The following is a 22707-nucleotide window of genomic DNA, read 5'->3' as shown; positions in this document are numbered from 1 at the left end:
CAGACTTATACAAAGATATCAGTATTTAGAATGACTACAAGGCCCCTGATATTTCAAGTTTGTAATGCTTTGAGGATAAGATTTTTTTTTAACCTTTCAACTAGGCCTATATTTGGTCTTGAAACTCAGCTTTTAGATAGAAGACAACTTTGCTAGCTTCTTCATTGATTTGAGGTGTCAATACCTACTTCCTACTCTTTCAAATGTTAGGTTGCTGATTGAGGCATTTTGTATCCCCTTTTTGGCCACCTTTGAGGCTTCTCTTGGCCTCTGTGATGTCACCCCTAAGGCCTTTCGAACTTCCACTGACTGAGGCACATCTTCTGTCTTTTTTGCAGCCTAGTTTTGAGGATTTTTGGCTTACAAGAGACGGCCCGAGACCTTTTTGGCCTTCTTCCTATAATCTAGAACTTTGTTGGCATATTATGAGATTCGTCTTCCTATGAGACATCAGATACTCAATGGACTTTGTCATTATGGTAAATGGACTTAGATACTTGGTGGAATTTGTCGTTATGAGTTGGTTTTAGGCTATCTGGTTGGTGGCATCGCCAGGATTTGTCATTGCAGAATTGTGGTTGCAGATCACTTCTAAGTGTGTGGATCCAAGACTATCCTCCCAGTTGCATTACTTTTGTAACTATGGAACCAATGTTTCAGATCATCTTTCATGATCTGAAACCTATAATCATTGAGGGTTATAGGTTATAAACTGGTGTCTTATCTTTTTTTTGTAGGTCAAAAGCATCTCTATAGACCAACTACCTACATAGAGATAATATTTACATTCTCCCCCTCACCTCTTCCAAAATAAAAAAGGACAAGTCTGTCTTGGAGGGCATCTATCAATAATGTCTTTACTGTAGGATCAATTCACCTAGGGCCTTTGACCTTAAAATATTGTTTTAAACTAGATACTTCCTACATCAAAATGGATCTATCCATCTTCCAAGGGTATCTCTATTGGCTTTAGTGACTTAGTCTCATGGACTATGAATTCCTCTCAGACAGAACAAGTCAATTATCATCAGCTTCACCTTACGATAGTTCGTCATATTCCAAGAGACTAGCATATCTGTAGGCACTGTTTTAATCTTTATGAAAGAGAAGTCCACAGAATGTTCTATCCCGATAATATAAATCATTATTACCTAAAGATCACCATGCATATCCATATAATTTAATCCTCAAAAGCGAAATCTGGAGACATTTTTTCTTTTGGTGTCTAGTTTACTATGAAATCGAAGGTTATGCAGGGAATCAAACATGTTGGTCTGCATCTTTTCATTGTGTTTAGATTTATTCATTTGGAAGTTGTGCACTCACTGGTGTTACTTGCTCAATATAAGCATCCCATATAGATCCTCTCTTATTTACTCACTACTCGCTGATCCACATCTATAATTGGCCAAAACAGAAACATAGATTGGGTTGACTCACGATTACTAGACATTGTCGTTAAGCTCAAAAATTTTGACAAATATACAATATATGCATCCTCTTCAACATTCCAGGATTTTCATCACACATAGTAAGATTTCTACACAAGCATTAAAATGAAGATCTACCTTGAATATAGGAAAAATACATCTTTATTGTCAAGAGAGTATGCACAAACAGTATTGTCCATACCAACAAACTTACAACCATGGAATGTTGGAGGTTAACCTCATAGTTCACGAAGGAAAGAGGAAAATTGAAATGTTTACCCCCATATTTGACAATGCAGTACAAAAATCACAAAATATTACTCTGTATCTCTGTAAACTAAAACTTGATGGTTCGCCCATCACTTTGGGTCAAGTATGTTGGAGGTTAACACCATAGTTGATGAAGGAAGCCAATAAAGGCTAATTGCTTTTCCGACTAGCCTACAAAAAACTTCAGATCAAGGGTACATTTGTTGAGACATGTCTCTTCATAGATTTGTCAAGATGAATAAAAAAAAAAAACTCGAAATGGCGATCTAGTAGAGGTGGAACATTTCTTATGTCGATTTGGTGGAATTCTACCTTCAGACTGAGGGATAGTACAATCTAATAGAGCAGAAACAAATTTTCAGGATCTGAAGATGAAGTCACACAAATGATTGATGTACTCATGTCACTTTATTAAACACCAAACGACACTACTACTGGTTATCTATGTGCCTCGGTATCTTACTTTATGAGCCAATTTTACGCCAACCAAATAAATTTGAACAATTTGAACAACAAAGTATTTCAATTAATAAGACCATTTTGTACAATTTTGAGCTAGTAATTCTACTGTATTGGGGTAGTAAGTTCTAGTTGTGGCATGGAGTGTCTAGGAGGTTCTATATGACTAGAAAATCACTTACAAATGTAGTGCACTGGTGCATGTGGTATGAAATCATCACATAACTTTACAAACAAAAATAGTATTGATCACCATGTTGAACCAAAAAAAAAAAAATTACTGAATAAACCAAAAGAACCAAAGCCCATACCTACCTCTACCACTGTAAAAAAAATGATGAAGTTATATGCCTCAATCAATTCTTACCTCCAGTTTTAGGAAACCCAAAATAATGTGTGGTGCCATTCAACAAGCGAGGATCAAGGCAGTAAACAGGTAACCTTCACGAGGAACATAATGGTGTTTATTCAATTGAACATTTTCTGGTTATAAAATTTTCAAATGAGTTATTAGTAGCAAGATCTGAGATTTATGTATCTATATCTTGTTGCCAGCTCACTGATGATAATGGATTTCTTCATAGATCTGTGGAACGATGTATTTTAGTTGACAAAAAAAATATATATTGAGTCACAAGAAAAGTATTGTGGGTTACCAACTAAAAAAATATGTTCTTATGGGACATCTTCTTCTTGGGCTGAAGCTAAGCTACCTGTTTCCCACATATTGTGTAAACAAGGGTGTGATCACGGGTTCTTTGAACAAGCTTTCGATGTCTCTGCAGGATCTTTTCAGGATAAGCAAGTCCAAAATTCAGAAATAAGTTTTGGAATCCAGGCTATGATAGTACCTATCTTCAGTGATTTGGAATTGGCTTCACATATAGCTATTGGCATAAGTAATCACCATGGAACTTTTGATATTCCCAGTGCAATTACAAGAAAGGAAAACCTGAAGTAGGATAAAATTGTTAATGTTGGATCATATTGCCAGATTGCATTGATAGAGATGCTGAAAAAAGAATAAAAGGGTATTTCCCCAAGTTTTTACTTTTCCAGATGCGTCTCCTTCTACTGTAAAGGCCGAAGTTGTTGAAAACAATGATTTGGGTGTTGTTTCTTTGTTGAAGAAATTAAGGACAGAATGCCCTAGTAAGGATGATATTATAATAAATATAAATGATTATACTAATGGAAATAAAAGAGCAATGGAGTTTATGGAACTTGTAGGTTGCTATGAGCATCCTATTCTGGTTCTTTACTTGTTGTTGAATGTTCAAGGAAAAGATGTTCATCTCTGTGTCATATGTGGTCTTCTACAAGAATCGCTCCATTGGTCTCAAAAAGGAAGAAACTATTTAATGAATTAGTAATTGTAAAAGGAAATATAAGGGTAATTTTCCGTGTTCGCCCTCTATTTGAAGATAAGGGTGTACTAGCAATATAATTTCCTGATGATTTTATGATATGTATAAATCTTGGTGGTGATCCTGTTACAAGTTTTGAAAAGGATTTTGAGTTTGACAGAGTTTATGGACCTCATGTTGGCCAAGGGGATTTCTTTCAAGATGTTCAACCTTTAGAACGATATACTTTTGATGGATACAACATATTTGTATTTGCTTATGGCCAAATGGGCTCTGGGAAAACATATACAATGGGAGGTTCAAGCCATGGCCGCAGACTTTATTTTAGGGCATTTGAGGATCTATTTGATTTTTCTAATGCTAACAAATATTCTTCTAAATTTGACTTCCATGTTACAATGTTTGAGCTCGAAAATGAGGAGGTTCATGATTTGCTTTTCAACATTAGTGGAAATCCCTCAAAAATATGTATGGGTCCGATAGAGTTTTCTGTTGAACTTGTACAAGAAAAAGTTGAAAATCCAACTGACTTTTTGAGTGTGCTAAAATTGGAAATACAAAACTAAGGAATGGATGCCATGAATGTTTGAAGAATGCAACTATTCTCATTCGGTTGTTACATTTCATATACAATTGTCTAGTAGCCTCACTGGGGAGTGACAATATAGAAAGATTTCACTGGTTGATTTAGCTAGAATTAGGTGTTTGCCTAAGGAGGAAGCTAATGGGGACTGCCTCAAATAGTTGCTACATGCACATAAATCATTACCTGCATTGGCAGATGTTTTATTTGTTTTGATATCAAAGAAGGACCACATCCCTTACGACAACTCAAGGCTCACCCAAATGCTCTTAGATTCTCTAAGTGATGATTCCAAGACTTTAATTATTGTTAACGTGAGTCCCAGTCATGCAGAAGTACATGAGACAATATCGTCTCTAAATTTTGCTGCAAGAGCTCGAAATGTTGAACTAAGTCTCCGAAATCATGATACCATGAAGAAGTGGAGAGATGTGGCAAATGAAGCTCACAAGGAGATATATGAAAGAAAAGGAATTTTCAGAGTCAAGGCAAGAGGTTATGCATTTAGAGAAAGCACTGAAAGAGGCAGATGATCAATCTCTTCTCTTATTCAACGAAGTAAAAAAAAACTTAGAAAGTTGCATTTGCATTGCAGGCAGATCTAAAAATAGAGAGTGTAATGCTACAAGAGAAACATAAATATGAAGAAGAACAGAATGCACAACTAAGAATCAAGCAACACATATTATGAAGTTTGAACAAGAACATAAGATCCAGTTGCTAGAACACACAACTGTCATTCAAATTCTCGAGACCAAAGTTAAAGAACTAGAAAAGAAGCTTGCTAAAGATCAGGCTACTAAGACATTTGGAGGTGTTGATAGTTGCTGGAAGGTTGATTCACCAAAAAAAAAAAACAAATGGTAATTCGGAGACCGAAAATTTTGAGATTGGCAACATTTATTACAGAACCGAACACAAGTCAAGTTGGAGTTGTTCACAATGGGTCCATTTAGCCATTGGAACAAGTGGTAAACATATCGGCTAACATTGATACATCTCATATTAATGATATGATAGATGTAATCAATCATTGGGACTTTCTTCACAATTGTATAAATCTTGAAGGGCCAGGTATCCCAATAGAAGATTTGAAATTGCTTGCTCCTATGCCTATGCTTTCTGGAGTGATAACGTGTATTTGTAAAAATTATGCTGACCATGTTAAAGAAATAGATATATGGAAAACGACTCCTTCTCCTACTATACCAAAGTATCCCATTGTCTTCACAAGGGCATCACAGTCAGTTATTGGACCGGAAGCTGCAATAAGACATCCTCACTCCATAACAACCCAGGTGGACAATGAAACTGAACTTGCAATGCCATATGCACTAGTTGAATATCCAGATTGAATGTTACAGGCAATCAACAATTTAACTATTGTTGTTTAAAATGGAACGAGCCTTTCCTAAATAATTGATTTTGTTTGAATTGGTAGTTAAGGATAGTAGACTGTGAGAAGCTAATGCATTGAATATATTGAAACAATGACTTATTGAGAGTAAGGTGGAGAAATCATTTCCACATACCTTTTTTTTTTAAAGACACTTTTAGTGGAGATTCGTGTCTAGTGGGTCTTGGGTCTAGATTTCGAACTCGCTCTGATACCACATGTAAGGTCCCCTCTTAGGGTCCTTTACCAGATCTATATTTTCTAATTTTAAATGCAATAAAAGGGAAATTATTTATTTTCTGACAAGACATTTAATGATGATAATTTACCATTTAAATTTAATCCCTACAATTTAAATTGCAAACATATTAATTCCATCACTTACATGAGTATTATATGCATAGAGGAATACATGTACCGATAGCCTGGTGGAGATGCCCTTGAGCTGCTTCTCTTGCTAGAACACTCCTCTTGACCACCGACTGGATTTACCTCCCAGCCAATTAGGAAGTATTTCCTAGCCCAGGAAACCTCCACAGGTTCCCTAGCCCTCTGATCCCAAGTCCAACCAAATGTAGTGTGTCCAAGATGAAAAATACTCCCCTCCTCTCTCTCAAACAATTCCTCCAAAACCATAGCCAAACCAAAACCAAAAGAAAGACCAAGCATCCCCCTTCCTTCCCTCATCTTTGCCCTTTTATGACCCCTTCTCTTCTCCACCTCAACCACCTCTCATTAATGCCATAACTTCTCCCTCATCCTTATATTTGACTTCTCTTCTTCCAAGTAAACATGATAAGACATTTGGGAATGTGATATGAATATAAAATTGGGTAATTAATTGGAGAAGATCATGTCTTCTCCCAAGTAAGGATTTTGGGGACGAGACATGAATATCTAAATTGGTAATTAATTGGAGAGGACCATGTCTTCTCCCAAGTAAATGTGAGAGGACATTTTGGGGATGAGAGATGAATATATAAATTGGTAATTAATTGGAGAGGACCATGTATTCTCCCAAGTAAATCTAAGAGGACATTTGGGAATGAGGTATGAATATATATATAATATGGTAATGAATTGGAGAGGACTATGTGTTCTCAAAATTTAAAAATTTTGGGAGGTAAATAACAAAATTTATATCAATACCAAACTTACAGTTTCACCAATGTAGGTATGTACCAATATTTCTTAATAATTATAAGTCCATATTTTAAGGAAATTTAAACACTTAGTAAAATTTGCAAGGATAAGATTAAATAGGGTATTACATTCTAGTGAAAGCTCATGTTGATTGTGTTCCTCTTGCCGTAAGAGATGACATAAGGAGTTAATATGTTGGGATTTTCATCTAGAATTGGTTCCTGCTTGGTTCCTCAAGTGTAAGGAGGACTCGAAGTGCAAAACATCTCCAAAGAGAGATGAAGATGTTGAAGAAGAAGGGAAGCTAAATCTTCTTGCCACGCAAGTTCCTCACGGAAGAAGCATAAGCCAAAGGACAATGTAAAGAGCTATAACCATCTTGTTAATTTGAATGCTGTTCATAATGGAAAACAACATGCTGATTTGAATAACATGTTGAGGAATATGTTTCCATGCAAATTTTGCCTTTTATCTAGCCATTGTGTAGATAAATGCGATAAACAGAAAGAAATCATCAAGAAGATGTTTATGTCTACTTGAATTGAGACCGAAAAGAGAAAATCTCATTCAAGGTTAAAGGTAAGTGAGCCAAGAGGAGCTCAAAAGAAATTTTGTATTGACTACAATATCAATGGACATTGGGTTGGGAAGCATTGGAAATTGTTTCCACAACTTCATCCTAGTAAGGGAAAGAAAATCATGCAAGCACTAGAAGAGGATGCAAAAAAAAAAAAGTGGTGCAAGATGCGACCATCCCTAAAGTAGCTTCAGAAGAAGCGAAAGTTCAAATAGATGGTTCATTTACCTGGTTGGGTAAGAAATGGGAAGACTATTTGTCCAGTTGAAGTTTGTAAATTTTTTATTTTCACTAGTTGCATATCCCCATAGTTGGGTAACTTGTAAAGGTAATGTTCATAAATAAATCTTTTATATGAAACAATGTTTTCTTTAAGCATTACGATCCTAGTTTGGCTTGTTGATAGTCAATTTGAATGGAAAATTTGGGAGTCAAGTTTATTCCATTTTGTAAAATGCTTTTCTATTTGTAGTTTGAGAAAGCATTTTAAAATTGTTGTATGAGTAGTTGCATCACATTTATTATGTTCCAAATGTGTTTAGCACTCAAGTCATATAAGTATTCACTATGTGAGGCTTGTTTTGGTTCATTTGGAAAAGTCTTTTAGGATCTTATCCTCAATAATGATTTTGCAGATGAGCACTCTGGAATTATTCTTGGAAAGGATGTTGTTGCAAATGGCCATAGTGACATGGACAAGCTGAGAAGAAAATTAAACTTGAATTCTTTGGTCAAGTTATATTTTAAGTTTAGCTTAAGAAAAAGCCAAGACATGTACAAGTCAGGGCACTGCAAACATCGATTGTATTGCGTTTGGAAAAATGAAGGAACTATACCTTCAAATGTTGAAAAATTGAAAGTAAACTTTTGGAGACAAAAATTTTTTTAGTGGGGAAGAGTGATCAGGAGCTCAAAATTTTTGAAAAAATCAAAGTTTCAGAATCTTGATAAGACTAGCTTTAGATTGAAGAGCTCATCATTTTGAATCCAATAGTGCAAATGACACCCAAATCTGAGCTCACATGCAGAAGTTAGAGGAAGTCAAAGTTCAGGTTTGACTTGGACATGTGGCAGGATTGGATGACATTGAAAAGGTCCCATCAAATGGGGAAGCCCCAAGTGGAAGGTTTCCATTGGGTCCCACATATCATATATCAGAGGAGTTAAGGTAATTGGCACCCGAAGCAGTCAGAGTTGCAGTTAGATATATCACAATCGGAGATCGACGAAGGGTCAGCGTTATAGAATCGGCCCCGATGCAGAGAGGTTGCGATGTGATCGTAATCACCTATCACAAGTGGATAAGAATTGGTCCCGATAAGAGCAGGGTTGCAATGCAATTTATCACATATCAAAATCACAGAAAAGTCTCACATTATATTACCGTCAGTTCTCCACCGATATGAAATGTGATAGGATATCCCAGATGTAATGCCACAATAGGTAGCAATTTATTATACCGTCGGGTCAGCGATATCAGAATCGCACAAAACACCAGTTTTGTTCACAGACCTTAAGACCACGGTTTTTCCATTGACTGCGAGTTGCGATAGAGCTGTGGAACTGTCGCCTTTTTCGCTTGACTGACCACTTTTTATGTGATCACTTGGACTTAACTACGAGATAGGAAAGAAGATGGTGCAACCACTGATTTCGGGGGAACTTCTAGATTTAACTCCAGATAATGAATTTAACTCGAAGTAAGCCAGATTTGGAGGAGAAAATTGTGGAAAGATTGACAGAAGTCATAACTAAGGCAATTTTCGGCCAAATGGGATGCAAAAAGAGGCCAGATAGTCATTTTTTGACATTATAAACTCATTGGAATAGGTTTCAGGACCAAGGAGCACTTCTGGATGAGATTTTTAAAAAGTGAACTCTATGGGTGCCATGGTCAACCGGAGCGTTGATTTAGTTTATGGAGGAGTATGAAGATGGAGATGACCTTGCAGGGGTCTTCCACCCTCCATGTGATTTCTATAGCAACCATTACAGCAGTGTTGTAGCTTTATTTCTTCTTTTCTCTATATGTGTTTGGAGAAAGAGACTTGTTTAAGTACTTCAAGTGGATTGTAGTATTGTTTATGCTCTTGGAAGTTGGAGTATGGGGTCTTGGTGTAAGATGCATGTGTTTGTTGAAGGTTTACATGTTTGAATGTAGGTTAACATTTGTATGGAGTGAGAAATTTGATAGAAGTTGTTTCTTTGAAGGAGAAACTAGCCATTCCATTTCAGTAGTTTATGTACTCTTATTTTCTAGATATTGAGCATAATCAAAAGGGGTCATGTCTTTAGAACTGATCCAAGGAGAAGGAGTAGTGAACTCCTTTAACAATGACTGGTGTATTATTGTTTGAAGCATGTTTCCATTTAGTGTTTTGGTTTCATGTTTTAAGTTTTCTTCATGAAACTAACTTCAGTAAACACACATAAAATTCATGTTTTTACTTGCTATTTTGGAGTACAAACCTCAAGTACATTTTTATATTATGAATGGGAAATTAGCACAACATTACTAATCTGCTCCATTTCAGATCAGTCTATTAGAGAGAACTCAATAATTCCATGCACAAAGATCATTTCCCACTACCATTCATCGACCAAATACTAGACACACTAGTAGGAAAGAAGTACTTCTCTTTCCTTGATAGGTTTAGTGGACACAAGTAGATTTAGATTACTCCAAAACACCAATACAAGACCACATTCACTTTTATTTGGGTAATATTTTATTAATTTTTTTCCATTTAAACTTTGTAATGCTCTTGTAACTTTTCAATGAACTATAATTGGTATATTCTTTGACTTAATACATGATTGTGCACATACCTACATGGATGAGTTTATTGTTTATAATAATATATTTGTTGTAGCATTAGACAATATATAAAAGGTATTAATTAGGTATAAGGTGTCATTCCATGAGGTAAATCCACAATGCGAATTGTGTTTTTGTATTAAGATATCTCATGGGTATATACATGGAGGGAGAGACTCCTGGGCTTCACCTCCCAATGTCTCTTCATATTCCTAATCTCGTTATTTTCTATTTACATTATTTACATAAATTGCCTAATCCCAAATATTAGGTGTCAACATTCCCCCCCTTAATTTGAAGGGATGTTGTTGAGTCCAAGCATAATTTTTAATCTTTTAAACTTTTCTCTTCCAAGCGCTTTGGTTAAGATGTTTGCAATCTTCTCACTTGTTGAACAATGGCGTAAATGTATCGTCTTGGTCTCAAAATGATGTTGACTAAGATGGTATTATGTATTGATGTGTTTTGTTCGATCATGTAACTTTGGGTTCTTGGCCAAATTTATTGCTGAAGTGTTGTGAATCATGAGTGGAATTGAATGCACTTGTTTCAGCTACAAATATTCTTGAATTTTCACGAGCCACACAATTTTCTTTATTGGTTCAGCTGTTGTCACATATTCTGACTTTGTTGTGGAATCTGCTAGAACTGATTGTTTGTATGACTTCTAGGAGACAACTCCTGATCCAGGAGTGATAAAATAACCTAAAGTAGATACCCTAGTTTCTTTGTCTCCAACGAAGTCTGAATCAGAGTATCCAATCAAGCTGAAGTCACCTACTTGTGTATACTTGAGTCCAAATTCTTGAGTTCTCTTCAAGTTCTTTAGAATTGTTTTTGCCATAGACCAATGTCTCTCACAAGGCTTTTGCATAAACCTGGAGAGGATTCCAAAAAAAAATGAAATTTACACTCTAGTAGTAATCAGGCAGTTGAGACTTCTTATAAGTTGTCTATACTTTGTTGCATCCTAAAATTATTTTCCTTTAATGGATGTGAACTTCAAGTTCTTTTCCATTAGAGTAGTTAAGGGATTACACTCAGACATGCCAAACTTGTTTAACAGATCTCCAATGTATTTCTTATTAGAGACGAAGATAAACTTCAGATGTTGGGTTTCTTCAATACCAAAATAGTAGTGAACATAGCTCAAGTCAGTCATTTCAAAATGTTTCCTTAATTCCTTATTTATGGGTGTAATGTAGCTCTCATTATTCCCTATCATCAAAATATCATTTAAATACACCACAAGATATACGATTGTTGTATCAACTTTCTTAACAAACAAAGTTTCATCATTAAGATCAAAATGTTTCAGGTTGAGTTTCAGAAGATGCTCAGTTAACTTTTCATACCAAGCTCGTGGTGCTTGCTTGAGGCCATACAAGGATTTCACAAGCTTGCATACCTTGTGTTCTTGACTCTTCACAGCAAATCCTTCTGGTCGGGACATGAAAAGATTCTCTTTCAGATCTCCATTCAAGAAAACAATTTTTACATCCATTTGGTGGAGTTTCCAACCGTTCTGATCTACCAAGGGAAAGAGTTTCTGGATGGTAGCCCATTTTGCTGTGGGGCAAAACTTATCTTCATAATCAATGCCTTCCTTCTGTGCAAAATATTTTTCCACAATGTTGGTTATGTTTTTGTCAAGTGGGCCATCAAATTTATACTTGTTGTTGTAGTCCCACTTGCAACCAATTGGTTTGGTTCCCAATGGAGAATCAACCAACTTCCAAGTGCGATTCTTGATCAAGACATTATATTCTTTCTGCATCGCTTCTTTCCATTCATCATGAGAAGCTACTTCTTCGAAGGAAGTTTGTTCAAAATCTGTAGACAAATTCAGTTCAAAATCATAACAAACATCCATATCAACAAGTGAATTAGAATAGTCTACATTACCTTCAATTTTCTTGGTTGAATTTTTTGTTCTTGTATTTCGAACCTCATTAGGATGAAAAATTTAAAGTGTCTTTGTTAGCCATTTTGGAGGACCATTTTGAGATGGCCCAAGTTGCTTAGTTGACTAAGTTGGGACTGAATCAAGATTGAGTCTCCCAATTCTATCAATCACATCACTCAAATTGTCTTCAGTGGCTTGAGCTTCATGTGGGGGAGAGAGTGCTTCAGAAAAAATTCCATAGATTGATCCAATATAGGAATCCCCCCTTCAAGATATGGAACCTCAATATCAAATTATTGAAAGGACTTAACATGTCTGAATCTAGACAAGCAATCAAGCTGCTGCTGAACAACATTGCTAGCCTTGGGAGATTCAAGAAAGATCACATCTCTAGACACTACAAACGTCTTATTAACTTCATCATAGAGATGATATGATTTGGAGGTATTTGAATACCTAAGAAGATACACTTTCAATTCCTTGAACCAAGTTTATTTCTTTGTTCCTTAGGTATGAAGGCATAACAAGTGGAACCAAAGGGCCTGAGATGCTTTACTGAAGGAATGTGGCCATACCAAATTTCATAAGGAGTCTTGTTTCTAATAGCATTAGATGGAAACCTGTTCTTTACATACACATCACATAGAGTTGCATCAACCCAAAACATCAATTTCACATTCTTGAAAAACATCATGGAAAGTACCATATTTAAGATTGTCTTTTTCAATCTTTCAACTACTCCATTCTGTTGGGAATTATAAGGTATAGTTGTTTGATGTTTGATCCCATGATGGAGAAGATAGTTTTCAAATTCATTTGAAGTGTATTATTTTCCATTATCATTGCTAATAGAGCCAATATGAGATTGTGCATCATTTTCAATCCATGCATGAAAGTTCTTGAATGTTTCAAAATCTTCAAATTTGTTCTTCAATAAATAAACCTAACACATTCTAGTGTAGTCATCAATAAATGTCATCATATATTTATTTCCATTTGTAGAAGGAACATGCATTGGGCCACATAAATATGAATTAATGAGTTCAAGTTTTCTATGTTCTCTAAAATGTCAATCATTAAAATATGGTTTTCTATGCTTTCCTATAATATAAACATCACATTTCTTAAGTTTCTTAGGAATTGTAGGAAAATCAGTAACACCATTTTTCTTCAATATACGAAGGTTGTCATAATTCAAGTGTCCAAATCTAGCATTTTTATAGACATATTTGGGCACTGCAACGCCAATCACATATGTCCATAAACCAAGGGCTTCAAAGTCCCTAAAAGTGTTGTTTCATACCCTAAAGGAGCAAGGTCAGCTAATTACATCATCTCCCAGAAGTTCTCCATGAAAATCCACTCAGAACTGGTCAAAGAAGGACCATACAGACTACCCAGTGCTAAAGGTACGATGCATCTCACCCACCACATGAAAAAAGTGCGATGAATACTGGAAAGCCCTTCTATACAGTGCGATGAGCGAGAGCAGACAAATGGCACAAGCAGTTTGCTAGGTGGAAACCCAGAGAATATTCTAGAAACTGCTCATTTGACACTTGCGTCTCTGAGTTCACCCAAGGATGAGTAAGAGATATAAAATCTCCATGTGGAACCAGGAACTATCAAAGGGATGACACTAATCAAACTCCCAGAAGCTAACTCACCCCCCTCCAAATATCTATAAATGGATCCCTCATCCAAGAGATCCAAAGGTTGGAATTTGGTAATTTGCAAAGAGGTGCTACTGGTTTCTCTTTGAAGACATTGTTGGGTGATCTTGCTTTGTGTGAGGTGAAGAGGGCTTTCAAGTTGGGAGGATGGCGCTGGGTCAGACCAAGTGGTTGTAATCCTCTCTTCTACTACTTTTACTAATAAAGCTATTTGCATTTTCCTCCATATTCTTGTGTATGTCTGAATATTGCGCTAGTATATGCATTTGTATGGTCAATATATATCTGATCCTATATTGTTTACAACGAAAGATCTCTATGCTTTGATGGTATTATGTTGCTGTGAATCTATAGCTGCTCTTTGAAGTGGGACAAGTAAGGAAGCAGTGGCGAGATTCCGTCAAAGGGGAAAGCAAACAAGCAAGGAGCCAAGCGGAAGACTGAGGTTGGTACTCTCTGCTTCTTTCTCATCTCTCTCTCGTAAAGGAAAAACAAGTAACTTTAATCTATTTGTTTCTAAGATAGCTACCCGTCTTAGTGGGACTAGCAGCTCCGAATAGACACTAGATTTCCCGATAACAAAATGGCGACTCCACCGGAGAGCGATTAGTTTGATTGCTTGTCTCTATTTGTTTGATTCATAAACCACATATGGAGCCTGAAGTCAAGCTAGATAGCCTTCGAACTGCATTTTCTATGCAAGTGCAAAGTAGATCAACGATGCTTCAGTCAATCTCCGGGTTTGTTTATGAACTGAAAAATTAACTTGCAAACATCCTAAGTGCCCTAGAGGTAGCTTGAGTAACCTCATTAGATCAGCCCCATGCTTTGTAGTTACTGACTATCAGTTGCTTGGCCTAAACCCCTGAACTAAACTGCAAACTGTGACCAAAAACCAAGTTAAAGTCTTGTTCCTTGACCATCGCACCCTCTCCCTTAGGAAATCTAGAGGCATCGAACCTCCTGCGAGCAGTAGGTGGGATGCATCCCTGTTTCCCTATGTTACAGGTGCGATGATCAGACAAGAATAGATCTGCCTCAAGATTATGGTTTTCTCTTCACTGTCTTTAGTTTTATTTAGGAGTTTTGCTGTCTGTGATCAGTAGACCACTGTTGAAACCCCCTTTCTTTGCATCATCCAACCTCTATTCTACAAAGAATTGTGAATGTTTTTATGTATTGTGCGCCATTTACAGTTTTGTTTTACAAAGAAGTAGCTTAATCGAACTATCGTCTTTTGATTTGTAAGTGTCGCAAGTGTCATTTTCAGTCAAAGAAAAGAATCCTATTGTTCTTGATATTCAATTATATTGTTACTCTTGTATTTGATCTGAATTAGTAATATTTCAAGTGTCGAAAGCAGTTTTCAATTCAAAATTGTAGAGTATCATCTTGCCTTCCTGTCATTTTTTTAAAAGAAAATCGTTAGTATTGTCGCTTTGAAAGAAGAGATAATTCAGATTTGTATTTAGCATTCTTTTTGCCATTCACACATTAAGAAAGCGGAAAAAAAAGTACATGCATGTGCATTTGCATTTAGACTGCTTGTTGATTTTGATTTAGGACAGTGCATCTAGTGTGTGCTCTCTGCTCTATGTTGAAAGGATTTCATTTCTCTTTCCTTAGTAGTTAGGATTTTCATTGCAAAAAGAAGATTAAACGACTATTTAGCATCTTAGATTGCATTTCAGGAATTGTATATCTACATCACGCGGTGAACGTTAAAGGAAAACTTCTTAAGAAAGATCAACTATAAAATAAATTCAATGAACACAAAAATTCTTTGGAACCTAACGCACAACATCTAGAAGTCTAGGCTAGAGACATATTCCGGTGTCATAAAGCCTGGTAACTGTCACTTTCATCGTAGGTTGGGTGATTCCTCCTCTTTGAGACGATAAGCGCTAGTACGGACTTGTGCTCCCACGTACCGTCGAGTATATATTGGGAGACCACAATAGGCTATATCCTTTATCCTTAGGAAGCTGTGTCTGCCGCCCTATCGATCGCAATGCACTGAACACAACATTCAGGAAGATTGACTGCCGTACTGTAAAAAGTATTCTGCAGTTTTGCGATTGGTTTGGTAATCCCTCTGTCTAGATTTCCAGAGTAGTCTCTTTTGTTCCTTTTCAGACTCCTTAAAGGAAAAGTTCCATCTGATCACTTGTCACTTCAGGCTCATTAAAAATCGAAGGCAACTAGAGTCATCTTTAGCTTTTTCTCGACTCTTAAGAAGTGAAAAAGTAAGTTGTGTCAAAATGTCTAAAATTCATTTAATTCGGAATAACATTTTCCCCTCTTATTTTGAGTTGATCAAATAATATGAAATCGTGGAAGAAAGTCAATCAAAACCTCGTCGTTCGCGAAGACTGGTGAGTCAACCATCTTTGACTCCGAAAACCAAACCATTCCGGGTCAAGCGAACTCGTTTAACTAGGTCAAAGTCTCCTCGTTTGTTTGAAACTTGTGTTTCAACATCCTCTGAGACTTTAGTTACTCCAACCATTTCTGGTATCCCTGCCTCTACAGAAGAAGTTCCGCAGTTACAAGATGACATTAGAACTGATCCTAGTGTAATAGTAAACACTTCTATTCCTGAACCAACTCCATTCAGGGTTGATTCAGAAGGTGTTACCCCTCCAACATCTGTCGCTGCAAAATCTATACCTTCTTTGGCACCAGAAATATTTTACGGACCTGACGGTCTACCTCTTCCACCTGGATTGATTGCCATAGAAGATATTACAGAGGATCTTCCATCCAGTACTCCATCGCATTTTGGGATTGAGATCCACCTATATCCTTCTACTTTAGAAGTTAATACCCCTTCATCGCAAGTTCCTGTAGAAGCGCTGGGAAGTCTTCTGGATATACTCGATATGTCTGGACAACGATCGACATCTAGGATTATCTTGTCTGATACAGCGGTAGCAGAACCTCCTGCCACCACTCCGATGATGTTCGCTGGTATACCATCTATCCCAACTAGCTCTCAACCGTTAGAAGGAGTCCACCCAGGAACTGTTTCGACAGTATGGTTTGTTCCCGTTTGTTCATCCGGAACAGTATCTGGAATCTCTTATGTTGAATCTCAACAAATTGATCCTTCACAACAATATCAATTTGGGTAGTCTAGTCTCCAAAGGCCAATCATTCCCTTGAGCACTGAATTGCCGCCATATGGAGGGCACTACACCCTTTCATTGTTCCCTTTGGGAGAACAACCATGTGAGAGTTCACAACCGAATTCAGGTCAAATTGGAATCACATCTAACAGTTGGGTGCCAATACTGCCTCAAAAACCAAGAGTTGTATACTCAATGCAACTGATGAGCGCCAAAAATAGATAATTATTTGGGCTCATTCAACCTCCTAATTCGACTTAATCCACCATTCTCACTAGTTTATTGCATGTTTTTGATTATATTTATGCTAATAGAGTGAATTGGGTTAGTCATTATGCCAACAAGTCTAATGGGTGCTTTGTGTAACCTTTTTGGTCAATTTGGAGACAAAATTGGAGGTCTTAATGAGCACTTGGCAGCCAAATTCGTGGGAGAACAAGGGAGAGGATTTGTAGGAAGGTGTCCCCTTCATTTATGGGCCCTTACCTCGAATTCTCCACCGTCAGCTCGGAGTTCGAGGGCCACCAAATCAATTAGCACAAGGGCAGCTAAGCAAGTCAAGTAGGACTGCTCTTAACTACAAGTTTTGGGCAGCCGAGTCCCTAAAGTTTAGGAGGACTGTTGGGGTCCTCAATTTGTATAAATAAGAAGGCTTAGGGCCTCATTTTGGTTAGCTAGTGGATAGTCATTTTGTAGCCAATGGTTAGTCCTTTTGTAGGCAGAAGTTAGCTAGTTTGTATTTCATTTTTTAGGCAATAGATTAGCTTTGCTTTCAGCTCATTTTCAAGTTCTCCTTGTGGACAGTTTTGATGTAACTCTTCTTTTCTTGCTCAATAAAGATGAATCCAGCTTTGCACCAGCTCTAAATCTCTCTTAAGAGGCTACAGCTCTTGGGGTTTGGCCCATCTCAAGTGCCCAATACCTCCTTTGATTATCTTTATGTGTTTTTGCTGCATTCTTAGAATAAAATCTGCTATTTAGATCTAAATCTTGTTTTGTTATTTAGTTTGATTTTTTGATGAGTAAAATAGCTTTTCATGCTCAGATTTAGTTGATAGGTTGTTAACAGAAAAAGCTTCAAGAAAAGGGCCAACAAACATCTGTGGTTTCACCTCTCCCTCAGTGGGATCAGGAGCTGTGACTAGGATGACTTTGCTGCCCACAAAAACACTGACTTTGCTTTGCTATGCAATCATTAGTGTTTGGTTTTCATTTTCAGAAGTTGGTTACGTGTTCAGATCTTTGAATGCTTCATTGCATAGTTAATATACATGGTTTCCTTGCAAATAAAGCTACTGTCCATTCTTGTTACTGTTAGCTAGATCATATTAGGGTCGCATAACTAGAGCTTTGTTTTCTTGCATGTCTTTGTTGGTTCAGTTGGAAACGCAAATTGCAGAGCACCTGTACCACTTCTTTGTCTACCCAGACTCCCTCAAACCCATATTCTCCATCTCCTAACTTGGTTTCTTGCCTCACGTTGCCATACTGCCCTCATAACTCTACCTTTTGTGCAGCATTATTCCAGCCTTCTTGGAACAAGTCCAACCATCTACACATTCTCCTCAACTCCATCCTCCAAGTCTTGAACTCCCCTACACCCGTATTTCACCTCCATACTCATTCCTCCACCTTTTTCCCTCCATCCATGCTCCAAAATTCCATTACTGAACATCCTGTAGAAAAATTACAGAACATCCTGTAGAAATCCCAGAACATCCTGTAGAACCCCTACAGACTTCCTGTAGAAGCTCATAAACGCGGTCTCTTGGCAGCCAAACTTTGTGAAACTCTCCGGAAGGGTGTTAGGGACCCCTTAGACCCTCTCTAAACCTTCCCAACCTTTCCCAAGAATTTCTCCCCTTTATCTACCCCTGCACAATAAAGAGCTAGTTAGAAGCACATGCATGATAATTCCAACAACTTGAACAAAAATACAAAAATATGTTTTCTTCAGATAGAGGTAGTCTAGACACATGTATTTTACCTTCATAGAAGTAATGGCATCTCTTTCAGTAGTTTGCATGCTCTCCTTTGTGTCAGTAGGACTAGCTGGTAGAATTAGGGTTTGCTAGGGTTTGCGTTTCTTTTTGGATTTCAGTTTCTTTCCGCAAGTAAATTAGCTTCCTTTGAGTTAGCTTTCATCCATCAGTTAAAAATCTTCTTCTAAGAGCTCATAGAGGTTGGCTTAAGCCCCTAGTGGACTTGTGCCAGCTGACCAAGTGACAGCTGCGGCAAGAGCTAGTACTTGTGCATACAACACCATCGCTTCCAAGTTTGTTACGAACTACCGGGTTGATAAAATTAAAGAAGGGAGTTCCAGGAGTTGTAGCATTATTGCTACAATACTGGGGCCCACCATCTTTTTTGGCGCCGTTGCCGGGGAAGCGTCAGAGTATTGGTGATTGCTACTTTTCTTCTATTTTCCACTACAATCTTCTGCTAAGTAGTTTATTTCATTTCCATTATGCAATTTCGTTTATGCAAAATTAGATTAGCATTTCCCGCTTTCATAGATTAGCATTTCAATTCCGCAATTTCATTTCGGCAAGCGTAGATTAGCATTTCAATTCTGCAAGCGTAGCCTAGCATTTCATTCCTGTAATTTCATTTGAGCAAAATAGATTAATCATTTCCTGCTTTCATTTCAATTCCACATTTTCATTTTAGCAAGATAGTTAGTTGCAGTTCAATCTATTTCAGTTTTGTAGGTAGAAGTAGAAAAAAGCAAAAATCAACCAAAAAGATTTCATTTCATGCCTTGTAGGAGTAGAGATAAGGTAGAAAAATGATTGCACAACACCCCCACTGCTTCACACAGCCAACATTCTCTCTTCTTCAATGGCTGTGATTAAAGAACCCTTAGGTGGACAGCAAGACATATTTGAAGAACCTCAAGGGAAGAAGAAGAAGAAACCATTCCTCTAGAGCAAATGGCTACAAGCAGAAATGTTGGGAGCAGCACCTTGTCCAAAGACGAATTTGAAAATCAGATCGAAGATTTCAAGAGTGATATGAGGCAATTTCTTGCCATGCAACTGGATACCTTTCGGATCCAAAAGAAGCAAGAAGAAGCCAAGAGGGCTTTGGCCATTTTTTGTCCTAGGTGCACTAGAAAGCATCCTAGGAACGAATGTCCATTGTACTCCATAGAAGTGTGTTTTGTATGTGAAGAATACCATCCTACAGATCAGTGCCCTTCCTTACCCAGAATCAAAGCTGCATATCAAAGAGCCAAAGGAGCCACTGAATCACTCTATTATATGAACCAAAGGAGGCCACATGAACCTAGATCTTATCAACAGGAACTGCAAGGGACATCCGAGACCTATTATGAACCCTATCAAGCCACTTTCATGCCTTCTTGGGGCCCCCCTGCTCATCCTTCCTGGTTCACACCTCCTCCTTGTTCCTTCCCAGATCCATATTATGCCCAACCAGTTGCTCCTTCGTTTCATTCTTATGCTCAGCCACAGCCTCAGTGGAATGCACCTCATCAAGGGTGGAGGCCCCAATACAACACTCCTCCTGCTTCTTTTCCTCCACCACCCCTCAACCACAACCATCGCCTCCTGCTCCACCAAGGCAATCCCAAATGCTTGCCCAACCACAACCCCATCCACGTCCATCTAAAATCTACGGCCCCACTCAGCTACCCATACCACCATTTCCAAACCTATCCATTGGAGTAGCTCAACCTAATTGCAAAGCTGAGGCACAACATGTCCAAATGACTCCTCTTGAGCTTAATGATCTTCACCATAGCTCAGGAAAAGCATTGCAAAAAAGAGATTATCTTGAAAGCATTGAAGGACCACATCCGACAAAAGAAGATTCAAAAGAGGAGATCAAAGAACCATGGGCTGCACTTGATGAAGAGAAGAGATCAGAATCAGAGATCGAGAGAGTTCCCTCATGGTTACCATCAAATCCTCCATGTACTCAAGAGAAAGATCAACAAAAAGAGGAAGATGAGAAGGTCATGATAGAAGGTGACATGAAGAATGATCCAGATCAGCAAAAGGACCAAGGATATCAAATCTATATTGAGACATGGTTCCAGACAGTCACTAAGTTGCAGCAGTACTCTCTTCCTCAGCTATGTTTGATCCCTTCAAAGTCAGATCATTTTGTCTCTAAGATCTGGATAGCTGTCAAAGCAAGCATTTCGAGCCTTCACATCATTTTGTCACTAATCTCGATGTGCACATGGCTCCATTGGAAGTATTCTTACACTTGAAAATGATTTTGTTTTTCAAGTAGGGTAGGGTAGAGAAAAAAAAAAAGAAAAAAAAAAGAGAAAAAATGAAAATAAGAAGAGAATAAAAATCTAAGGTGAAAACCTCCTCGGAGGCGCCTTAGATTGGCTCATTGATTGAAAACCTCCATGAGGCGGTCAATGGGTTGGGAAAAAAGAGAAAAGAGAATAAGATCTCTGGGTGAAAACCTCCCCTGGAGGTGCCCAGGGCAGGCAATTAGGGTGAAAACCTCCATGAGGCGCCCTAGTTGTTTTAAAAAAAAATTAGAAGAAGAAAAGAAAAATAAATCTAATTTCCATTGAATAATTTCACGTTGCAGCAATGACATTGCAGGTCAGGAGGATCACTCAAAACAAAGACAAAGGAGTTTTTGTGCCTTCTAGAGGAAGTTCTATATTTCTACAGGAAACATCCTGTAGAACCTTCAAGCGAGCCAGATTCGATTTTGGAAGGGGATCTAAAGCTTGGAATCCATTGGTTATGCCTGCAAGCATCCATGTTCCCATTCCTCACCCTTTTCCATCATCTTTTCCACCTCATTGTGCTTCTTCATTGTGCTTCTACAAGAAGTTCCTATAGAAATTGTAGGAAGCTAGAAATGGATTTCAAAAAGGTGGTTTGGCGAACATGGTAGCTTCCTCAAGGGTTCAGAAGTCCTCCTGCACTTTTCAAACTCCTCCTCCATCATCTCCATGCCTGCATCACAACCTAAGATCAGTTTTTCATACCATGCAACAAAACTGCAAAATGCCTTGAAGCAAAAATACCTAGAACAGAATTTGTTTTTGCCCTAACTTGAAAACCATGCATCCATTTGAAAAACCGTTTTACAGGGAATTGTATAGGGATGATGGCAACATGCTCGAGCAGTTTCAGGCCATTCCGGTGCACGGTTTCCAAGAAATCAGCCTCCATCACCATCATCCATTTTTGAATTTTCTCCATATCCGTGCATCCGTTTCAAAACCTGTTTCATGGGGAGATGCATATGGGTGATAGTAACCTACCCAAGTAGTTTCAGCCAATTCCGATGCACGGTTTCCGAGAAATTGATCTCTGAAATATTCAGCCATTTTTCATTTTTCTCGAAATATGTGCATCCATTGATCACGATTTTGCTATGGGAGGTGCATCATGATGATAGGAACATGATCAACAAGTTTCAGATCAATCCGGTTTACCATTTGGGAGCAATGGCAAAAACAAGTTCTGGTCCTGTGAAAATTCAGCAGCAGCAGCTTGAAGGTGCAGATCTGAACGTGGAAATGAACTCCTGCAGCTGGGATCCGGCCAGAGGACACCTGCACAAGGAAAAAACAACCATGAATCATCAACCAAGCCACCATGCAACCACATAAACAAATGCATGCAACAAATGAAAAATCTCAGCACTTCACAGCAACCACGCACAACTTGCAGGTACGTGACTAAACTCATTCCCCTAATTGCATGAATGTAATTTAGAAACTGCATGAGCAATGAGATGGTCGGGATTAAAAAATCAGTGGCCAGCTAACTGACCACTGTCATCCAGTTCAATAGCGCTCGGTGGGTGAATGAGACACGTGCGCTCAGCCATCTCAGGAGGGAATCAGAAAATAGGTAGGGATGGATAGTTAAACTTTAGCGTGATTGATGGACGAGATTACAGGTAGAGAACAATTAGTTAAGCACTGCAGGGGACCAACAGTTTGCATG

General features: G+C 37.9%; 1 pseudogene; it reads left to right on the top strand.

Moving 5' to 3' along the window:
• Positions 1-3465: 3465 nt before the first annotated feature.
• Positions 3466-4976, top strand: LOC149168913 (kinesin-like protein KIN-14L pseudogene; annotated as a pseudogene).
• Positions 4977-22707: the final 17731 nt, after the last annotated feature.

This window comes from Pinus tabuliformis, chromosome 4_2, assembly GCF_031772625.1.
Source record: "Pinus tabuliformis cultivar Carrire ecotype Pingquan chromosome 4_2, CPIR1, whole genome shotgun sequence".
In the NCBI taxonomy this organism is placed as follows: Eukaryota; Viridiplantae; Streptophyta; class Pinopsida; order Pinales; family Pinaceae; genus Pinus; species Pinus tabuliformis.
The sequence above is the reverse complement of the archived record's forward strand: the minus strand, read 5'-3'. Positions and strand labels throughout refer to the sequence as shown.